The sequence below is a fragment of the Pleurodeles waltl genome, chromosome 10, assembly GCF_031143425.1.
Source record: "Pleurodeles waltl isolate 20211129_DDA chromosome 10, aPleWal1.hap1.20221129, whole genome shotgun sequence".
In the NCBI taxonomy this organism is placed as follows: Eukaryota; Metazoa; Chordata; class Amphibia; order Caudata; family Salamandridae; genus Pleurodeles; species Pleurodeles waltl.
In genome coordinates this window covers 329,990,558-330,009,104 of record NC_090449.1, presented here as the reverse complement: position 1 = coordinate 330,009,104, position 18,547 = coordinate 329,990,558, and the positions used below count along the sequence as shown (strand labels likewise).

Sequence of the window (18,547 nt, the reverse complement as noted above, 5' to 3'; positions counted from 1 at the left end):
CACGCCCCTTCCAGGGAAAGGGCTGCGTGTGAAGGGGCCGTATTTACAAGGTGGTGTTAAGCCACAAAACGTGGTTGAACGGCGTCTTGTAAATACGGCACAGTACATAGTGCCACCGGGGCGTCACTAAAGATGATGTGCCGGTGGCGATAGGGCCTTGTAAGTCTGGCCCTTTCTTTGCTCAAGGTGTATGTTCTTGGTGAAGGTAGGAAAGCCATTTTCGCTCTCATACCTTCCTTCCTTGGCTGGCTTGACCACAGTAGGCCCAGGCTTCAATGGAAAGGTCAAAAAGGGAGCAACTGACTGCCGTAAGGTGTATCGTCTTCTCTTGGTGAGTTGAGACCGATGCCCTTGGAGCGTAGTACCTCACGATGGTGAGGGATAGACACAGCCTCTTTAATTTCAATTTACCTGTCAGGTGAGGTGGTAAATGCAAATAATGTGATAAAGCACAGCAACTTGCTGTTTCTGCCTGGCCTCGAACCAGGGACCTTTCGCGTGTAAGGCGAACGTGATAACCACTACACTACAGAAACAGACATGCCTGCTTATTTGCTTCATGTGGCTATGCATTGGACTGGAACCACTGCACTGGAAACAGACACACCTGCTTTCTTTATGTGGCTATGCTTTGGACTGGAATGCAAGGACTAAGGGACAATATTCATGACGCTCAAAGCTGAGCCTTTCTGACAGGATCTCTTCCTTTGGAAGAAAGGAACTGGGATCACTTTCATTCCAAGAGGTGATTTCAAAACCAGCCCTGCAATTACTTTGGAGAAGCACTGTGCATTTCATGTTCCAACGAGAAGTGCTGCTCCAACACAAAAAAGCAGTTAGAAAGAAATCCCGCACTCCTTCATCATGCCGAACTGCCTCGACACCAGTAGAAAGCATGCAATGCATTCCACCATGGCATCTTACAAGAGTGGAAAGCAGAAATACTCCTGTTTAAAAACAGATCGAACCTATGAAGGCACGGGCTCGTCCGGGATTTGAACCCGGGACCTCTCACACCCAAAGCGAGAATCATACCCCTAGACCAACGAGCCTGCTGCTGCAAAAGCCTTTCAAACATCTTCTGAAGTGTCTTTGTGAAAAAGCAGGGCCACTTGGAGACTCTCCTTCTAAGCGTGCCATAGCAATTGATGTTTTGTGCCAAGGGGTTTTTTTTTGCCTCTAGCAAGGCAAGAGGTAGTCAAGAAGCCCTATGCTAGCAAGCTGAACTGTGGCGCTGATGAGAAAAGCAGACCCTTTCTGGTAGTTGTACGCCTCCGCAGGACCTGGGCCCTTGCACCGTAGACTTCCAGACCAGAAGCACTGAAGGGCCTGCCATCTCTTGCGCCTGAGCCAGAGGAGCATGCCTCTTGTATTCAAGCACAATTGCTCGCTCAATGCTCGATCAGGCGAGATTTATATGAGTGCCTCACAGGCCTGAAACACTCACCTGGGAGACGCGGGGTGGCTGAATTCCCAGAATGGCCTTCGATAGGAAAATCACCTCCTTTCCTCCCGACTCATTTCAGAATTGGGTGAAAATCGCAAGACAGTGTTCAGGGGTGCATGGGTACTGCCTACTCCCAGCTGCCTCTCTGTCTTCTTCATGTTAATTTCAAGTCACAAGGAGGGACCATTGCCATTCTGCTCCGCCCACCTAACCAGGAAACCCAGGTTGAGCTTGTCTGCCTGTTGTTGTTGCAGGGGCAGTGCCTTCTCTGCCCAAAAGTGGCAGGAGAGCCTCACTTCAAACGATGGAATCAACTGCTTAAGTAGAAACCAGCATGGTAGTTACAGTGATAAGGTGCAGCTCTAACAGAAGGCGTGACTGAGATGCCCCTTCCAGAAATACATGGAATGCTGATTGAGGGCCCAGCCGGAGGGTTGGTGGATTTCTTTTCATATGCTACAGCAGCTTGCAAAGATAGTGTTGTGGGGAGCTGGCTGTGCAAGCAGAGGAAGATTTAAGGGCAGAAAATAGACCTATCAGAAGTGCGATATGAACCCACAACTACATGAGCAAACCAGGATGCTTAGCTTAACTGAAGATCAAGCTCTCTTGAGGCTGCCGCCTTAGACCACTCGGCCATCCTGACAGCTGAGTCTGTGTTTAGGTCTGACTCCTCAGTCTGCACTTGTCGATGCTGCCGCTTGCAATGTTCCTATCAAGGTGACAGGTTTAAAGGCCCCACAATATAACATGGCCAAGAAAAAAAAAAGTAAAAAACAGAATAAGAAACCAGGCACATGCACGACTACGCAAAGATGCAGATAACTTTTTACCGGCCTGCAATAGTAATACAAGTTTTACACAGGTCACAAGTTTTTAAAGGCCATCCCTGAGTGAGACTAAGCTTTTAGGGAGCAAACACAAAAGCAGACACTGCCCATTGTTTCTGCCCGGTCTCGAACCGGGGACCTTTCGCGTGTTAGGCGAACGTGATAACCACTACACTACAGAAACAAGCATGAGGGCTTGACTGAAGGAGCAAAATTCCCCTCATATGTTTGCCCGATTGCCTCTATACTTGATCAGCAGTTGCTCGCAAAGCGAGGAGTAAGTGTGAAAATTGCAGCGTTGTCAGCCAGCAAGCGTACACTCAGATGTACTGAAAAGTCACAGCTGCGGGTAGAGACAAATATCTGATGCCTAAATGCCTGAAACCAGAGCCTGTGAAAGCATCACACAGAGCACACTGAAAGCAAGCAGGAAGGAAGCCAAGGCATGGTGATCCTTTTTTTCTCCTGAGGCTAAAAATATTTTGCACAACAATGCTTTGAGTGGAATGAGGAATCTTCAAGCTTTGTGTATTTTGAGTAAAATTTGTGTGTTTTCTGCTAAAAAGGGTGTGTTGGGGATTTGGACCCGGACACCAACGAGCGAGGGCACAGAAGCACCACTGCTCAGACCCTGCTCCTAGGGTTGAGGGCAGAGAGTGGGCGAATACATCGCAAGGCAAGAAAATGCACATGGTTCTCTCTTCTGCAATATGACTAGAGTCATTTCCATGGTCGTCATCGAACATGACATAAAACGCCTCTATCCTTTAGACCTTTTGGCCCATAATTACAAGAGGATGACTGAGTGAGACGCTCTGCCAAATTTGGCAGCCTCGCACTCAGTCATTTTCAAAATGCAGGGAAGCGCCGTATTTAGTAGAATACAGCGCACCCCTGTGCTTCCCTCTGCGCCAGCTCTAAATTAGCTGCCGAGCACCAACGCAGCCATCCTTGCGCCATGGTACAAGGATGGCTGCGTGGAGGGGGAAATTGTTTTTGTTCAGGAAGGCACACCTTCCTGCACAACAGAAATCTTCAGTGGCGATATGTTCGTGCAGCACACATAGAAAGAGCAAAAATGAGGAGAAATGAAAACATTTCTGCTCGTTTCTCCACTATAACGACACCCATTGTATGGCGCTTGGATTTTGGCGCTGCCACAGATTTACAAAAACTCGTAAAACTGGAGCAGCATCAAAATGCTATGGTGTTGCAGTGGCCCACCCAGAGCAACGCCCATTGCACGCCCCTTCCAGGGAAAGGGCTGCGTGTGAAGGGGCCGTATTTACAAGGTGGTGTTAAGCCACAAAACGTGGTTGAACGGCGTCTTGTAAATACGGCACAGTACATAGTGCCACCGGGGCGTCACTAAAGATGATGTGCCGGTGGCGATAGGGCCTTGTAAGTCTGGCCCTTTCTTTGCTCAAGGTGTATGTTCTTGGTGAAGGTAGGAAAGCCATTTTCGCTCTCATACCTTCCTTCCTTGGCTGGCTTGACCACAGTAGGCCCAGGCTTCAATGGAAAGGTCAAAAAGGGAGCAACTGACTGCCGTAAGGTGTATCGTCTTCTCTTGGTGAGTTGAGACCGATGCCCTTGGAGCGTAGTACCTCACGATGGTGAGGGATAGACACAGCCTCTTTAATTTCAATTTACCTGTCAGGTGAGGTGGTAAATGCAAATAATGTGATAAAGCACAGCAACTTGCTGTTTCTGCCTGGCCTCGAACCAGGGACCTTTCGCGTGTAAGGCGAACGTGATAACCACTACACTACAGAAACAAACATTCCTGCTTATTTGCTTCATGTGGCTATGCATTGGACTGGAACCACTGCACTGGAAACAGACACACCTGCTTTCTTTATGTGGCTATGCTTTGGACTGGAATGCAAGGACTAAGGGACAATATTCATGACGCTCAAAGCTGAGCCTTTCTGACAGGATCTCTTCCTTTGGAAGAAAGGAACTGGGATCACTTTCATTCCAAGAGGTGATTTCAAAACCAGCCCTGCAATTACTTTGGAGAAGCACTGTGCATTTCATGTTCCAACGAGAAGTGCTGCTCCAACACAAAAAAGCAGTTAGAAAGAAATCCCGCACTCCTTCATCATGCCGAACTGCCTCGACACCAGTAGAAAGCATGCAATGCATTCCACCATGGCATCTTACAAGAGTGGAAAGCAGAAATACTCCTGTTTAAAAACAGATCGAACCTATGAAGGCACGGGCTCGTCCGGGATTTGAACCCGGGACCTCTCACACCCAAAGCGAGAATCATACCCCTAGACCAACGAGCCTGCTGCTGCAAAAGCCTTTCAAACATCTTCTGAAGTGTCTTTGTGAAAAAGCAGGGCCACTTGGAGACTCTCCTTCTAAGCGTGCCATAGCAATTGATGTTTTGTGCCAAGGGTTTTTTTTTTGCCTCTAGCAAGGCAAGAGGTAGTCAAGAAGCCCTATGCTAGCAAGCTGAACTGTGGCGCTGATGAGAAAAGCAGACCCTTTCTGGTAGTTGTACGCCTCCGCAGGACCTGGGCCCTTGCACCGTAGACTTCCAGACCAGAAGCACTGAAGGGCCTGCCATCTCTTGCGCCTGAGCCAGAGGAGCATGCCTCTTGTATTCAAGCACAATTGCTCGCTCAGTGCTCGATCAGGCGAGATTTATATGAGTGCCTCACAGGCCTGAAACACTCACCTGGGAGACGCGGGGTGGCTGAATTCCCAGAATGGCCTTCGATAGGAAAATCACCTCCTTTCCTCCCGACTCATTTCAGAATTGGGTGAAAATCGCAAGACAGTGTTCAGGGGTGCATGGGTACTGCCTACTCCCAGCTGCCTCTCTGTCTTCTTCATGTTAATTTCAAGTCACAAGGAGGGACCATTGCCATTCTGCTCCGCCCACCTAACCAGGAAACCCAGGTTGAGCTTGTCTGCCTGTTGTTGTTGCAGGGGCAGTGCCTTCTCTGCCCAAAAGTGGCAGGAGAGCCTCACTTCAAACGATGGAATCAACTGCTTAAGTAGAAACCAGCATGGTAGTTACAGTGATAAGGTGCAGCTCTAACAGAAGGCGTGACTGAGATGCCCCTTCCAGAAATACATGGAATGCTGATTGAGGGCCCAGCCGGAGGGTTGGTGGATTTCTTTTCATATGCTACAGCAGCTTGCAAAGATAGTGTTGTGGGGAGCTGGCTGTGCAAGCAGAGGAAGATTTAAGGGCAGAAAATAGACCTATCAGAAGTGCGATATGAACCCACAACTACATGAGCAAACCAGGATGCTTAGCTTAACTGAAGATCAAGCTCTCTTGAGGCTGCCGCCTTAGACCACTCGGCCATCCTGACAGCTGAGTCTGTGTTTAGGTCTGACTCCTCAGTCTGCACTTGTCGATGCTGCCGCTTGCAATGTTCCTATCAAGGTGACAGGTTTAAAGGCCCCACAATATAACATGGCCAAGAAAAAAAAAAGTAAAAAACAGAATAAGAAACCAGGCACATGCACGACTACGCAAAGATGCAGATAACTTTTTACCGGCCTGCAATAGTAATACAAGTTTTACACAGGTCACAAGTTTTTAAAGGCCATCCCTGAGTGAGACTAAGCTTTTAGGGAGCAAACACAAAAGCAGACACTGCCCATTGTTTCTGCCCGGTCTCGAACCGGGGACCTTTCGCGTGTTAGGCGAACGTGATAACCACTACACTACAGAAACAAGCATGAGGGCTTGACTGAAGGAGCAAAATTCCCCTCATATGTTTGCCCGATTGCCTCTATACTTGATCAGCAGTTGCTCGCAAAGCGAGGAGTAAGTGTGAAAATTGCAGCGTTGTCAGCCAGCAAGCGTACACTCAGATGTACTGAAAAGTCACAGCTGCGGGTAGAGACAAATATCTGATGCCTAAATGCCTGAAACCAGAGCCTGTGAAAGCATCACACAGAGCACACTGAAAGCAAGCAGGAAGGAAGCCAAGGCATGGTGATCCTTTTTTTCTCCTGAGGCTAAAAATATTTTGCACAACAATGCTTTGAGTGGAATGAGGAATCTTCAAGCTTTGTGTATTTTGAGTAAAATTTGTGTGTTTTCTGCTAAAAAGGGTGTGTTGGGGATTTGGACCCGGACACCAACGAGCGAGGGCACAGAAGCACCACTGCTCAGACCCTGCTCCTAGGGTTGAGGGCAGAGAGTGGGCGAATACATCGCAAGGCAAGAAAATGCACATGGTTCTCTCTTCTGCAATATGACTAGAGTCATTTCCATGGTCGTCATCGAACATGACATAAAACGCCTCTATCCTTTAGACCTTTTGGCCCATAATTACAAGAGGATGACTGAGTGAGACGCTCTGCCAAATTTGGCAGCCTCGCACTCAGTCATTTTCAAAATGCAGGGAAGCGCCGTATTTAGTAGAATACAGCGCACCCCTGTGCTTCCCTCTGCGCCAGCTCTAAATTAGCTGCCGAGCACCAACGCAGCCATCCTTGCGCCATGGTACAAGGATGGCTGCGTGGAGGGGGAAATTGTTTTTGTTCAGGAAGGCACACCTTCCTGCACAACAGAAATCTTCAGTGGCGATATGTTCGTGCAGCACACATAGAAAGAGCAAAAATGAGGAGAAATGAAAACATTTCTGCTCGTTTCTCCACTATAACGACACCCATTGTATGGCGCTTGGATTTTGGCGCTGCCACAGATTTACAAAAACTCGTAAAACTGGAGCAGCATCAAAATGCTATGGTGTTGCAGTGGCCCACCCAGAGCAACGCCCATTGCACGCCCCTTCCAGGGAAAGGGCTGCGTGTGAAGGGGCCGTATTTACAAGGTGGTGTTAAGCCACAAAACGTGGTTGAACGGCGTCTTGTAAATACGGCACAGTACATAGTGCCACCGGGGCGTCACTAAAGATGATGTGCCGGTGGCGATAGGGCCTTGTAAGTCTGGCCCTTTCTTTGCTCAAGGTGTATGTTCTTGGTGAAGGTAGGAAAGCCATTTTCGCTCTCATACCTTCCTTCCTTGGCTGGCTTGACCACAGTAGGCCCAGGCTTCAATGGAAAGGTCAAAAAGGGAGCAACTGACTGCCGTAAGGTGTATCGTTTTCTCTTGGTGAGTTGAGACCGATGCCCTTGGAGCGTAGTACCTCACGATGGTGAGGGATAGACACAGCCTCTTTAATTTCAATTTACCTGTCAGGTGAGGTGGTAAATGCAAATAATGTGATAAAGCACAGCAACTTGCTGTTTCTGCCTGGCCTCGAACCAGGGACCTTTCGCGTGTAAGGCGAACGTGATAACCACTACACTACAGAAACAGACATGCCTGCTTATTTGCTTCATGTGGCTATGCATTGGACTGGAACCACTGCACTGGAAACAGACACACCTGCTTTCTTTATGTGGCTATGCTTTGGACTGGAATGCAAGGACTAAGGGACAATATTCATGACGCTCAAAGCTGAGCCTTTCTGACAGGATCTCTTCCTTTGGAAGAAAGGAACTGGGATCACTTTCATTCCAAGAGGTGATTTCAAAACCAGCCCTGCAATTACTTTGGAGAAGCACTGTGCATTTCATGTTCCAACGAGAAGTGCTGCTCCAACACAAAAAAGCAGTTAGAAAGAAATCCCGCACTCCTTCATCATGCCGAACTGCCTCGACACCAGTAGAAAGCATGCAATGCATTCCACCATGGCATCTTACAAGAGTGGAAAGCAGAAATACTCCTGTTTAAAAACAGATCGAACCTATGAAGGCACGGGCTCGTCCGGGATTTGAACCCGGGACCTCTCACACCCAAAGCGAGAATCATACCCCTAGACCAACGAGCCTGCTGCTGCAAAAGCCTTTCAAACATCTTCTGAAGTGTCTTTGTGAAAAAGCAGGGCCACTTGGAGACTCTCCTTCTAAGCGTGCCATAGCAATTGATGTTTTGTGCCAAGGGTTTTTTTTTTGCCTCTAGCAAGGCAAGAGGTAGTCAAGAAGCCCTATGCTAGCAAGCTGAACTGTGGCGCTGATGAGAAAAGCAGACCCTTTCTGGTAGTTGTACGCCTCCGCAGGACCTGGGCCCTTGCACCGTAGACTTCCAGACCAGAAGCACTGAAGGGCCTGCCATCTCTTGCGCCTGAGCCAGAGGAGCATGCCTCTTGTATTCAAGCACAATTGCTCGCTCAGTGCTCGATCAGGCGAGATTTATATGAGTGCCTCACAGGCCTGAAACACTCACCTGGGAGACGCGGGGTGGCTGAATTCCCAGAATGGCCTTCGATAGGAAAATCACCTCCTTTCCTCCCGACTCATTTCAGAATTGGGTGAAAATCGCAAGACAGTGTTCAGGGGTGCATGGGTACTGCCTACTCCCAGCTGCCTCTCTGTCTTCTTCATGTTAATTTCAAGTCACAAGGAGGGACCATTGCCATTCTGCTCCGCCCACCTAACCAGGAAACCCAGGTTGAGCTTGTCTGCCTGTTGTTGTTGCAGGGGCAGTGCCTTCTCTGCCCAAAAGTGGCAGGAGAGCCTCACTTCAAACGATGGAATCAACTGCTTAAGTAGAAACCAGCATGGTAGTTACAGTGATAAGGTGCAGCTCTAACAGAAGGCGTGACTGAGATGCCCCTTCCAGAAATACATGGAATGCTGATTGAGGGCCCAGCCGGAGGGTTGGTGGATTTCTTTTCATATGCTACAGCAGCTTGCAAAGATAGTGTTGTGGGGAGCTGGCTGTGCAAGCAGAGGAAGATTTAAGGGCAGAAAATAGACCTATCAGAAGTGCGATATGAACCCACAACTACATGAGCAAACCAGGATGCTTAGCTTAACTGAAGATCAAGCTCTCTTGAGGCTGCCGCCTTAGACCACTCGGCCATCCTGACAGCTGAGTCTGTGTTTAGGTCTGACTCCTCAGTCTGCACTTGTCGATGCTGCCGCTTGCAATGTTCCTATCAAGGTGACAGGTTTAAAGGCCCCACAATATAACATGGCCAAGAAAAAAAAAAGTAAAAAACAGAATAAGAAACCAGGCACATGCACGACTACGCAAAGATGCAGATAACTTTTTACCGGCCTGCAATAGTAATACAAGTTTTACACAGGTCACAAGTTTTTAAAGGCCATCCCTGAGTGAGACTAAGCTTTTAGGGAGCAAACACAAAAGCAGACACTGCCCATTGTTTCTGCCCGGTCTCGAACCGGGGACCTTTCGCGTGTTAGGCGAACGTGATAACCACTACACTACAGAAACAAGCATGAGGGCTTGACTGAAGGAGCAAAATTCCCCTCATATGTTTGCCCGATTGCCTCTATACTTGATCAGCAGTTGCTCGCAAAGCGAGGAGTAAGTGTGAAAATTGCAGCGTTGTCAGCCAGCAAGCGTACACTCAGATGTACTGAAAAGTCACAGCTGCGGGTAGAGACAAATATCTGATGCCTAAATGCCTGAAACCAGAGCCTGTGAAAGCATCACACAGAGCACACTGAAAGCAAGCAGGAAGGAAGCCAAGGCATGGTGATCCTTTTTTTCTCCTGAGGCTAAAAATATTTTGCACAACAATGCTTTGAGTGGAATGAGGAATCTTCAAGCTTTGTGTATTTTGAGTAAAATTTGTGTGTTTTCTGCTAAAAAGGGTGTGTTGGGGATTTGGACCCGGACACCAACGAGCGAGGGCACAGAAGCACCACTGCTCAGACCCTGCTCCTAGGGTTGAGGGCAGAGAGTGGGCGAATACATCGCAAGGCAAGAAAATGCACATGGTTCTCTCTTCTGCAATATGACTAGAGTCATTTCCATGGTCGTCATCGAACATGACATAAAACGCCTCTATCCTTTAGACCTTTTGGCCCATAATTACAAGAGGATGACTGAGTGAGACGCTCTGCCAAATTTGGCAGCCTCGCACTCAGTCATTTTCAAAATGCAGGGAAGCGCCGTATTTAGTAGAATACAGCGCACCCCTGTGCTTCCCTCTGCGCCAGCTCTAAATTAGCTGCCGAGCACCAACGCAGCCATCCTTGCGCCATGGTACAAGGATGGCTGCGTGGAGGGGGAAATTGTTTTTGTTCAGGAAGGCACACCTTCCTGCACAACAGAAATCTTCAGTGGCGATATGTTCGTGCAGCACACATAGAAAGAGCAAAAATGAGGAGAAATGAAAACATTTCTGCTCGTTTCTCCACTATAACGACACCCATTGTATGGCGCTTGGATTTTGGCGCTGCCACAGATTTACAAAAACTCGTAAAACTGGAGCAGCATCAAAATGCTATGGTGTTGCAGTGGCCCACCCAGAGCAACGCCCATTGCACGCCCCTTCCAGGGAAAGGGCTGCGTGTGAAGGGGCCGTATTTACAAGGTGGTGTTAAGCCACAAAACGTGGTTGAACGGCGTCTTGTAAATACGGCACAGTACATAGTGCCACCGGGGCATCACTAAAGATGAAGTGCCGGTGGCGATAGGGCCTTGTAAGTCTGGCCCTTTCTTTGCTCAAGGTGTATGTTCTTGGTGAAGGTAGGAAAGTCATTTTCGCTCTCATACCTTCCTTCCTTGGCTGGCTTGACCACAGTAGGCCCAGGCTTCAATGGAAAGGTCAAAAAGGGAGCAACTGACTGCCGTAAGGTGTATCGTCTTCTCTTGGTGAGTTGAGACCGATGCCCTTGGAGCGTAGTACCTCACGATGGTGAGGGATAGACACAGCCTCTTTAATTTCAATTTACCTGTCAGGTGAGGTGGTAAATGCAAATAATGTGATAAAGCACAGCAACTTGCTGTTTCTGCCTGGCCTCGAACCAGGGACCTTTCGCGTGTAAGGCGAACGTGATAACCACTACACTACAGAAACAGACATGCCTGCTTATTTGCTTCATGTGGCTATGCATTGGACTGGAACCACTGCACTGGAAACAGACACACCTGCTTTCTTTATGTGGCTATGCTTTGGACTGGAATGCAAGGACTAAGGGACAATATTCATGACGCTCAAAGCTGAGCCTTTCTGACAGGATCTCTTCCTTTGGAAGAAAGGAACTGGGATCACTTTCATTCCAAGAGGTGATTTCAAAACCAGCCCTGCAATTACTTTGGAGAAGCACTGTGCATTTCATGTTCCAACGAGAAGTGCTGCTCCAACACAAAAAAGCAGTTAGAAAGAAATCCCGCACTCCTTCATCATGCCGAACTGCCTCGACACCAGTAGAAAGCATGCAATGCATTCCACCATGGCATCTTACAAGAGTGGAAAGCAGAAATACTCCTGTTTAAAAACAGATCGAACCTATGAAGGCACGGGCTCGTCCGGGATTTGAACCCGGGACCTCTCACACCCAAAGCGAGAATCATACCCCTAGACCAACGAGCCTGCTGCTGCAAAAGCCTTTCAAACATCTTCTGAAGTGTCTTTGTGAAAAAGCAGGGCCACTTGGAGACTCTCCTTCTAAGCGTGCCATAGCAATTGATGTTTTGTGCCAAGGGTTTTTTTTTTGCCTCTAGCAAGGCAAGAGGTAGTCAAGAAGCCCTATGCTAGCAAGCTGAACTGTGGCGCTGATGAGAAAAGCAGACCCTTTCTGGTAGTTGTACGCCTCCGCAGGACCTGGGCCCTTGCACCGTAGACTTCCAGACCAGAAGCACTGAAGGGCCTGCCATCTCTTGCGCCTGAGCCAGAGGAGCATGCCTCTTGTATTCAAGCACAATTGCTCGCTCAGTGCTCGATCAGGCGAGATTTATATGAGTGCCTCACAGGCCTGAAACACTCACCTGGGAGACGCGGGGTGGCTGAATTCCCAGAATGGCCTTCGATAGGAAAATCACCTCCTTTCCTCCCGACTCATTTCAGAATTGGGTGAAAATCGCAAGACAGTGTTCAGGGGTGCATGGGTACTGCCTACTCCCAGCTGCCTCTCTGTCTTCTTCATGTTAATTTCAAGTCACAAGGAGGGACCATTGCCATTCTGCTCCGCCCACCTAACCAGGAAACCCAGGTTGAGCTTGTCTGCCTGTTGTTGTTGCAGGGGCAGTGCCTTCTCTGCCCAAAAGTGGCAGGAGAGCCTCACTTCAAACGATGGAATCAACTGCTTAAGTAGAAACCAGCATGGTAGTTACAGTGATAAGGTGCAGCTCTAACAGAAGGCGTGACTGAGATGCCCCTTCCAGAAATACATGGAATGCTGATTGAGGGCCCAGCCGGAGGGTTGGTGGATTTCTTTTCATATGCTACAGCAGCTTGCAAAGATAGTGTTGTGGGGAGCTGGCTGTGCAAGCAGAGGAAGATTTAAGGGCAGAAAATAGACCTATCAGAAGTGCGATATGAACCCACAACTACATGAGCAAACCAGGATGCTTAGCTTAACTGAAGATCAAGCTCTCTTGAGGCTGCCGCCTTAGACCACTCGGCCATCCTGACAGCTGAGTCTGTGTTTAGGTCTGACTCCTCAGTCTGCACTTGTCGATGCTGCCGCTTGCAATGTTCCTATCAAGGTGACAGGTTTAAAGGCCCCACAATATAACATGGCCAAGAAAAAAAAAAGTAAAAAACAGAATAAGAAACCAGGCACATGCACGACTACGCAAAGATGCAGATAACTTTTTACCGGCCTGCAATAGTAATACAAGTTTTACACAGGTCACAAGTTTTTAAAGGCCATCCCTGAGTGAGACTAAGCTTTTAGGGAGCAAACACAAAAGCAGACACTGCCCATTGTTTCTGCCCGGTCTCGAACCGGGGACCTTTCGCGTGTTAGGCGAACGTGATAACCACTACACTACAGAAACAAGCATGAGGGCTTGACTGAAGGAGCAAAATTCCCCTCATATGTTTGCCCGATTGCCTCTATACTTGATCAGCAGTTGCTCGCAAAGCGAGGAGTAAGTGTGAAAATTGCAGCGTTGTCAGCCAGCAAGCGTACACTCAGATGTACTGAAAAGTCACAGCTGCGGGTAGAGACAAATATCTGATGCCTAAATGCCTGAAACCAGAGCCTGTGAAAGCATCACACAGAGCACACTGAAAGCAAGCAGGAAGGAAGCCAAGGCATGGTGATCCTTTTTTTCTCCTGAGGCTAAAAATATTTTGCACAACAATGCTTTGAGTGGAATGAGGAATCTTCAAGCTTTGTGTATTTTGAGTAAAATTTGTGTGTTTTCTGCTAAAAAGGGTGTGTTGGGGATTTGGACCCGGACACCAACGAGCGAGGGCACAGAAGCACCACTGCTCAGACCCTGCTCCTAGGGTTGAGGGCAGAGAGTGGGCGAATACATCGCAAGGCAAGAAAATGCACATGGTTCTCTCTTCTGCAATATGACTAGAGTCATTTCCATGGTCGTCATCGAACATGACATAAAACGCCTCTATCCTTTAGACCTTTTGGCCCATAATTACAAGAGGATGACTGAGTGAGACGCTCTGCCAAATTTGGCAGCCTCGCACTCAGTCATTTTCAAAATGCAGGGAAGCGCCGTATTTAGTAGAATACAGCGCACCCCTGTGCTTCCCTCTGCGCCAGCTCTAAATTAGCTGCCGAGCACCAACGCAGCCATCCTTGCGCCATGGTACAAGGATGGCTGCGTGGAGGGGGAAATTGTTTTTGTTCAGGAAGGCACACCTTCCTGCACAACAGAAATCTTCAGTGGCGATATGTTCGTGCAGCACACATAGAAAGAGCAAAAATGAGGAGAAATGAAAACATTTCTGCTCGTTTCTCCACTATAACGACACCCATTGTATGGCGCTTGGATTTTGGCGCTGCCACAGATTTACAAAAACTCGTAAAACTGGAGCAGCATCAAAATGCTATGGTGTTGCAGTGGCCCACCCAGAGCAACGCCCATTGCACGCCCCTTCCAGGGAAAGGGCTGCGTGTGAAGGGGCCGTATTTACAAGGTGGTGTTAAGCCACAAAACGTGGTTGAACGGCGTCTTGTAAATACGGCACAGTACATAGTGCCACCGGGGCGTCACTAAAGATGATGTGCCGGTGGCGATAGGGCCTTGTAAGTCTGGCCCTTTCTTTGCTCAAGGTGTATGTTCTTGGTGAAGGTAGGAAAGCCATTTTCGCTCTCATACCTTCCTTCCTTGGCTGGCTTGACCACAGTAGGCCCAGGCTTCAATGGAAAGGTCAAAAAGGGAGCAACTGACTGCCGTAAGGTGTATCGTCTTCTCTTGGTGAGTTGAGACCGATGCCCTTGGAGCGTAGTACCTCACGATGGTGAGGGATAGACACAGCCTCTTTAATTTCAATTTACCTGTCAGGTGAGGTGGTAAATGCAAATAATGTGATAAAGCACAGCAACTTGCTGTTTCTGCCTGGCCTCGAACCAGGGACCTTTCGCGTGTAAGGCGAACGTGATAACCACTACACTACAGAAACAGACATGCCTGCTTATTTGCTTCATGTGGCTATGCATTGGACTGGAACCACTGCACTGGAAACAGACACACCTGCTTTCTTTATGTGGCTATGCTTTGGACTGGAATGCAAGGACTAAGGGACAATATTCATGACGCTCAAAGCTGAGCCTTTCTGACAGGATCTCTTCCTTTGGAAGAAAGGAACTGGGATCACTTTCATTCCAAGAGGTGATTTCAAAACCAGCCCTGCAATTACTTTGGAGAAGCACTGTGCATTTCATGTTCCAACGAGAAGTGCTGCTCCAACACAAAAAAGCAGTTAGAAAGAAATCCCGCACTCCTTCATCATGCCGAACTGCCTCGACACCAGTAGAAAGCATGCAATGCATTCCACCATGGCATCTTACAAGAGTGGAAAGCAGAAATACTCCTGTTTAAAAACAGATCGAACCTATGAAGGCACGGGCTCGTCTGGGATTTGAACCCGGGACCTCTCACACCCAAAGCGAGAATCATACCCCTAGACCAACGAGCCTGCTGCTGCAAAAGCCTTTCAAACATCTTCTGAAGTGTCTTTGTGAAAAAGCAGGGCCACTTGGAGACTCTCCTTCTAAGCGTGCCATAGCAATTGATGTTTTGTGCCAAGGGGTTTTTTTTTGCCTCTAGCAAGGCAAGAGGTAGTCAAGAAGCCCTATGCTAGCAAGCTGAACTGTGGCGCTGATGAGAAAAGCAGACCCTTTCTGGTAGTTGTACGCCTCCGCAGGACCTGGGCCCTTGCACCGTAGACTTCCAGACCAGAAGCACTGAAGGGCCTGCCATCTCTTGCGCCTGAGCCAGAGGAGCATGCCTCTTGTATTCAAGCACAATTGCTCGCTCAGTGCTCGATCAGGCGAGATTTATATGAGTGCCTCACAGGCCTGAAACACTCACCTGGGAGACGCGGGGTGGCTGAATTCCCAGAATGGCCTTCGATAGGAAAATCACCTCCTTTCCTCCCGACTCATTTCAGAATTGGGTGAAAATCGCAAGACAGTGTTCAGGGGTGCATGGGTACTGCCTACTCCCAGCTGCCTCTCTGTCTTCTTCATGTTAATTTCAAGTCACAAGGAGGGACCATTGCCATTCTGCTCCGCCCACCTAACCAGGAAACCCAGGTTGAGCTTGTCTGCCTGTTGTTGTTGCAGGGGCAGTGCCTTCTCTGCCCAAAAGTGGCAGGAGAGCCTCACTTCAAACGATGGAATCAACTGCTTAAGTAGAAACCAGCATGGTAGTTACAGTGATAAGGTGCAGCTCTAACAGAAGGCGTGACTGAGATGCCCCTTCCAGAAATACATGGAATGCTGATTGAGGGCCCAGCCGGAGGGTTGGTGGATTTCTTTTCATATGCTACAGCAGCTTGCAAAGATAGTGTTGTGGGGAGCTGGCTGTGCAAGCAGAGGAAGATTTAAGGGCAGAAAATAGACCTATCAGAAGTGCGATATGAACCCACAACTACATGAGCAAACCAGGATGCTTAGCTTAACTGAAGATCAAGCTCTCTTGAGGCTGCCGCCTTAGACCACTCGGCCATCCTGACAGCTGAGTCTGTGTTTAGGTCTGACTCCTCAGTCTGCACTTGTCGATGCTGCCGCTTGCAATGTTCCTATCAAGGTGACAGGTTTAAAGGCCCCACAATATAACATGGCCAAGAAAAAAAAAAGTAAAAAACAGAATAAGAAACCAGGCACATGCACGACTACGCAAAGATGCAGATAACTTTTTACCGGCCTGCAATAGTAATACAAGTTTTACACAGGTCACAAGTTTTTAAAGGCCATCCCTGAGTGAGACTAAGCTTTTAGGGAGCAAACACAAAAGCAGACACTGCCCATTGTTTCTGCCCGGTCTCGAACCGGGGACCTTTCGCGTGTTAGGCAAACGTGATAACCACTACACTACAGAAACAAGCATGAGGGCTTGACTGAAGGAGCAAAATTCCCCTCATATGTTTGCCCGATTGCCTCTATACTTGATCAGCAGTTGCTCGCAAAGCGAGGAGTAAGTGTGAAAATTGCAGCGTTGTCAGCCAGCAAGCGTACACTCAGATGTACTGAAAAGTCACAGCTGCGGGTAGAGACAAATATCTGATGCCTAAATGCCTGAAACCAGAGCCTGTGAAAGCATCACACAGAGCACACTGAAAGCAAGCAGGAAGGAAGCCAAGGCATGGTGATCCTTTTTTTCTCCTGAGGCTAAAAATATTTTGCACAACAATGCTTTGAGTGGAATGAGGAATCTTCAAGCTTTGTGTATTTTGAGTAAAATTTGTGTGTTTTCTGCTAAAAAGGGTGTGTTGGGGATTTGGACCCGGACACCAACGAGCGAGGGCACAGAAGCACCACTGCTCAGACCCTGCTCCTAGGGTTGAGGGCAGAGAGTGGGCGAATACATCGCAAGGCAAGAAAATGCACATGGTTCTCTCTTCTGCAATATGACTAGAGTCATTTCCATGGTCGTCATCGAACATGACATAAAACGCCTCTATCCTTTAGACCTTTTGGCCCATAATTACAAGAGGATGACTGAGTGAGACGCTCTGCCAAATTTGGCAGCCTCGCACTCAGTCATTTTCAAAATGCAGGGAAGCGCCGTATTTAGTAGAATACAGCGCACCCCTGTGCTTCCCTCTGCGCCAGCTCTAAATTAGCTGCCGAGCACCAACGCAGCCATCCTTGCGCCATGGTACAAGGATGGCTGCGTGGAGGGGGAAATTGTTTTTGTTCAGGAAGGCACACCTTCCTGCACAACAGAAATCTTCAGTGGCGATATGTTCGTGCAGCACACATAGAAAGAGCAAAAATGAGGAGAAATGAAAACATTTCTGCTTGTTTCTCCACTATAACGACACCCATTGTATGGCGCTTGGATTTTGGCGCTGCCACAGATTTACAAAAACTCGTAAAACTGGAGCAGCATCAAAATGCTATGGTGTTGCAGTGGCCCACCCAGAGCAACGCCCATTGCACGCCCCTTCCAGGGAAAGGGCTGCGTGTGAAGGGGCCGTATTTACAAGGTGGTGTTAAGCCACAAAACGTGCTTGAACGGCGTCTTGTAAATACAGCACAGTACATAGTGCCACCGAGGCGTCACTAAAGATGATGTGCCGGTGGCGATAGGGCCTTGTAAGTCTGGCCCTTTCTTTGCTCAAGGTGTATGTTCTTGGTGAAGGTAGGAAAGCCATTTTCGCTCTCATACCTTCCTTCCTTGGCTGGCTTGACCACAGTAGGCCCAGGCTTCAATGGAAAGGTCAAAAAGGGAGCAACTGACTGCCGTAAGGTGTATCGTCTTCTCTTGGTGAGTTGAGACCGATGCCCTTGGAGCGTAGTACCTCACGATGGTGAGGGATAGACACAGCCTCTTTAATTTCAATTTACCTGTCAGGTGAGGTGGTAAATGCAAATAATGTGATAAAGCACAGCAACTTGCTGTTTCTGCCTGGCCTCGAACCAGGGACCTTTCGCGTGTAAGGCGTACGTGATAACCACTACACTACAGAAACAGACATGCCTGCTTATTTGCTTCATGTGGCTATGCATTGGACTGGAACCACTGCACTGGAAACAGACACACCTGCTTTCTTTATGTGGCTATGCTTTGGACTGGAATGCAAGGACTAAGGGACAATATTCATGACGCTCAAAGCTGAGCCTTTCTGACAGGATCTCTTCCTTTGGAAGAAAGGAACTGGGATCACTTTCATTCCAAGAGGTGATTTCAAAACCAGCCCTGCAATTACTTTGGAGAAGCACTGTGCATTTCATGTTCCAACGAGAAGTGCTGCTCCAACACAAAAAAGCAGTTAGAAAGAAATCCCGCACTCCTTCATCATGCCGAACTGCCTCGACACCAGTAGAAAGCATGCAATGCATTCCACCATGGCATCTTACAAGAGTGGAAAGCAGAAATACTCCTGTT

The 18,547-nt window shown here is 48.3% G+C and overlaps 15 non-coding genes across 15 annotated transcripts; all 15 read right to left on the bottom strand.

The window, feature by feature from the left end:
- Positions 1-463: 463 nt before the first annotated feature.
- On the bottom strand, positions 464-536 carry TRNAV-UAC (transfer RNA valine (anticodon UAC)). The gene has a single exon. It is a non-coding gene; the product is annotated as a tRNA-Val (tRNA).
- A 444-nt stretch (positions 537-980) lies between these two features.
- On the bottom strand, positions 981-1,052 carry TRNAP-UGG (transfer RNA proline (anticodon UGG)). Its single transcript has one exon. It is a non-coding gene; the product is annotated as a tRNA-Pro (tRNA).
- A 1,336-nt stretch (positions 1,053-2,388) lies between these two features.
- On the bottom strand, positions 2,389-2,461 carry TRNAV-AAC (transfer RNA valine (anticodon AAC)). Its single transcript has one exon. It is a non-coding gene; the product is annotated as a tRNA-Val (tRNA).
- Positions 2,462-3,982: 1,521 nt separating this feature from the next.
- On the bottom strand, positions 3,983-4,055 carry TRNAV-UAC (transfer RNA valine (anticodon UAC)). The gene has a single exon. It is a non-coding gene; the product is annotated as a tRNA-Val (tRNA).
- A 444-nt stretch (positions 4,056-4,499) lies between these two features.
- TRNAP-UGG (transfer RNA proline (anticodon UGG)) lies at positions 4,500-4,571 on the bottom strand. The gene has a single exon. It is a non-coding gene; the product is annotated as a tRNA-Pro (tRNA).
- Positions 4,572-5,907: 1,336 nt separating this feature from the next.
- TRNAV-AAC (transfer RNA valine (anticodon AAC)) lies at positions 5,908-5,980 on the bottom strand. The gene has a single exon. It is a non-coding gene; the product is annotated as a tRNA-Val (tRNA).
- Positions 5,981-7,501: 1,521 nt separating this feature from the next.
- TRNAV-UAC (transfer RNA valine (anticodon UAC)) lies at positions 7,502-7,574 on the bottom strand. Its single transcript has one exon. It is a non-coding gene; the product is annotated as a tRNA-Val (tRNA).
- A 444-nt stretch (positions 7,575-8,018) lies between these two features.
- Positions 8,019-8,090, bottom strand: TRNAP-UGG (transfer RNA proline (anticodon UGG)). Its single transcript has one exon. It is a non-coding gene; the product is annotated as a tRNA-Pro (tRNA).
- A 1,336-nt stretch (positions 8,091-9,426) lies between these two features.
- Positions 9,427-9,499, bottom strand: TRNAV-AAC (transfer RNA valine (anticodon AAC)). The gene has a single exon. It is a non-coding gene; the product is annotated as a tRNA-Val (tRNA).
- A 1,521-nt stretch (positions 9,500-11,020) lies between these two features.
- Positions 11,021-11,093, bottom strand: TRNAV-UAC (transfer RNA valine (anticodon UAC)). The gene has a single exon. It is a non-coding gene; the product is annotated as a tRNA-Val (tRNA).
- Positions 11,094-11,537: 444 nt separating this feature from the next.
- Positions 11,538-11,609, bottom strand: TRNAP-UGG (transfer RNA proline (anticodon UGG)). The gene has a single exon. It is a non-coding gene; the product is annotated as a tRNA-Pro (tRNA).
- Positions 11,610-12,945: 1,336 nt separating this feature from the next.
- On the bottom strand, positions 12,946-13,018 carry TRNAV-AAC (transfer RNA valine (anticodon AAC)). The gene has a single exon. It is a non-coding gene; the product is annotated as a tRNA-Val (tRNA).
- Positions 13,019-14,539: 1,521 nt separating this feature from the next.
- Positions 14,540-14,612, bottom strand: TRNAV-UAC (transfer RNA valine (anticodon UAC)). Its single transcript has one exon. It is a non-coding gene; the product is annotated as a tRNA-Val (tRNA).
- Positions 14,613-16,464: 1,852 nt separating this feature from the next.
- On the bottom strand, positions 16,465-16,537 carry TRNAV-AAC (transfer RNA valine (anticodon AAC)). The gene has a single exon. It is a non-coding gene; the product is annotated as a tRNA-Val (tRNA).
- A 1,521-nt stretch (positions 16,538-18,058) lies between these two features.
- TRNAV-UAC (transfer RNA valine (anticodon UAC)) lies at positions 18,059-18,131 on the bottom strand. The gene has a single exon. It is a non-coding gene; the product is annotated as a tRNA-Val (tRNA).
- Between the last annotated feature and the right edge of the window lie 416 nt (positions 18,132-18,547).